Genomic DNA, 3,121 nt, shown 5'->3' on the forward strand with positions numbered 1-3,121 from the left:
AAATTATGTCATTTAACTGTACTATACTGAAACAATCAAAATATAATAATTTTCTAATATATTATTTCTCCTTTTTTCAGTATAAAAGGATATGTATCCCATAAGTTAAAAGTTCCAAATAAATCTTGATAAAATTTTTGTGGCATTGATACGTTTAATGTTCGACAATCCACAAAAAATACAGGATTTTATCGCAACGTGTATTGTTTGACAGAATTTTCATGAAGGTTCCAATTAAGCCGAAAAAAATACTAAACCTCAGTTATTGAATATTTAAGGTATTGATAAAAACATTTTTTAAAAATACTATAAATTTGAGAATGTTTACAATGTCCGCTACCTTTCTTTTTGAATGCTTGGGGGCTTCAGTTGCACTACTCTGGACAGTAATAAGGATTTTCCAATTTTTATTTTTTTATTTGTTCAATTCTCCACGTTCTTTGGTCTTCATCGCCACTTTGTGTTATTCTTCCTTACTATAAGTCTAATTATAACACAAAAACTTCCTATGAAATATTTTTTTTAAATTTACGTCTCCTAAGAAAACCCTTGTGATTATTGGCACCCTTTTCCAGTTGAGCATTGGGTATTGAGTAGAGAGCATTCTCGCTCTATTATAAGAGCTTCAAAAATGATCCATGCCAAAGCAGTCCATAGCCCAGGATTTGGCAGAGACCCCAGTCAATATATCTCCAGTATTCTTAAGCAGCTTCCCCATTTCCATGTCCCCCAACATCGGGAACAGACCTCACTATTTCTTCACGCTACATTTGCTACTACTCAAGAGGACTGTTTGCTATTAACGCGTCAGTGGCAACAGATACTATCGTTTTGATTTAGGGGATCCAGGTACTACCAAACCAAACGGTAATATTTTAACTTTTAGGTTTAAAACTATTATACAATTAAATTAAAAGATCTTTACTATAATAGATTAGTTAATAAAACAAGTTTTTAAACAATTAATAACAAACTTAATTAATGATTCAAACTTTGAAAAATCAAATTAATTCGGACAAATCCCTATAAAAACGTTCACACATATTACATGAAACTTTTCAATTCAATTTTTGACTTCACAGGAAGATTTATTATCATACTAAATTTTTGGATCCATAGAAGTAACACAAATGAAAATTTCTGTCTTATTATGTTCATTCGGACTTTGGTTTGACAATTATACGGGATACCTAAAAATAGTCAGTTAGTAATTTCACAAGTATCTTTGAAAAAAAAAATATGAGAATAACTGAAGAACCAGAAAACTTTGAAAACATTATTTTATTTACAGATTTTAATACGCCAAAAGCAAACAAAAGATTTTAAGACATATGATTGAGAATATAAAAACGAAATACTAGCTCGTTCATAATAAGTCTCATGGTCGGAAACCTCATTTGAAGGCCAGTAAAGTGTTGAGCGAAAGATGACGCATGATACATCAAGACTGAAGGGTTGACGTTGCTGATCGTTACACTTCCCACACCTCTATCTTATTAAGCTGTAAAATTTTCCTTATTCTGAGTATAATTTTGAAATATGTGAGTAAAGATAATACATTCAAAAATGAACATTGTAACAAATTAAATTTATAGTAAAAGCAGGAAATTAAAAAAAAATTGTTTCAATGACAATTTAACATAAATACAGATCAATATGTAGTTTTATTTTGAATTCTTGAATATATTTCAAATTTATGTGTATAAATAACCTGTCTTAGAAAGAAAGAGATTAAATAAATTATTAAAAACATTTAAAAATTATTATACTCCACACTTTGGTTCCTATTTTACCCAAAGTATGAGAGATAACAATTTACTATGAACAGTATGTAAATTTCTTGTTATAATTTTAAAAATTTGTTAAGTTAAATGTAATAAAGAATTAAACAAATCTAAAATTGACATCAAATTTATGTAATGAACTGTATGACTAACATTTGGACCACAAGCTACTAATAAAATGAACTGTTTCGTAAAGGTTCCAAAACTCGGAACAACACAACAGCCCTCTTCGTGGCAAAGACTTAATTAACCCGGCGCACTGCAAATGCCACATCACTAAAGAACTTGAAACCACCGAAACACTCCCCTCCGGAATTCTCGCACTAACTGCTAAAATAAGGCGCGTAAATCGGCCCCAAGTGTGCTCAGTTGCTGATGAACACGTGTAAGGATACCAGGTGGTATCGCAGGCCACTTCTACATCTAATGAGCCACCGCTGTTAGCAGCCTCCCGACCCCACTGCCTACTATATTACCTAACCAATATATGTCTTAGTTCTTGTTCTGTCTTCTCCAAGACTATATATACGCTTATTAGAGAGTCTGTCTGTGCGTGTGTCGCCATTTAAATGCTTCGTGGTGTCTGATTCCTGTTTCGAACAGGAAGAATATTCGTAAATTATGAAACAAGGAGTAAAGGAAACAAATGTCACTATCAATCATTGAATTCTAAAAATAAAAAATATTGCCAAAACCTATTATGTCCGAATTTGAATATTTTTGGGTGGGTGTAGGAATTACCTTGATTATTATTTATACTAATTTTTTTCTACTATTACAAAAAAGAAATCTACTCAAAACATACATTAGGTAAAACATAAAACGTTGCCATGTGTTGCACTTTATAAGTTTATTATTTATGATAATTAAAAAATTGTTTTCCTACAAATAATTAAAAAGCCTTAGTTAATAAAAAATCATTCAGCCATATAAGCTCTAACGGAATGCTGATCAGTTACAAAATATACAATCGAGATATGAGTGCCAAACCACAAAATCTCTTTGCATTAAATAAAGATGTTAATGGTTAAAATAATGTTTTATTGACTTAAAATATGGAATGTCATTAGGAAATGAACGCTTAAAAGATTAATAGACTGAGTCAATATCAAAAGATGTAGTGTTCTGATTATCTAACATCCATCAACATTAAAAAAGAACGCTCCTCTTTTGCATTTCGTTATAGATTATTGAACATACAACCTCCTCACGAAAAAAAAAAATTTTATGTTAAATAAAAATGAATTTCAGACTGAAAACTCAATTTTAGGTTTTCGACCAAGGGTAAAAGCTATGTTAGCTTAGCATAACTCTCATAACTCATTTAATGTCCTTAG

Source organism: Halyomorpha halys, unplaced genomic scaffold (genome assembly GCF_000696795.3).
Source record: "Halyomorpha halys isolate HHAL.00 unplaced genomic scaffold, Hhal_1.1 Scaffold2009.1, whole genome shotgun sequence".
Classification (NCBI taxonomy): Eukaryota; Metazoa; Arthropoda; class Insecta; order Hemiptera; family Pentatomidae; genus Halyomorpha; species Halyomorpha halys.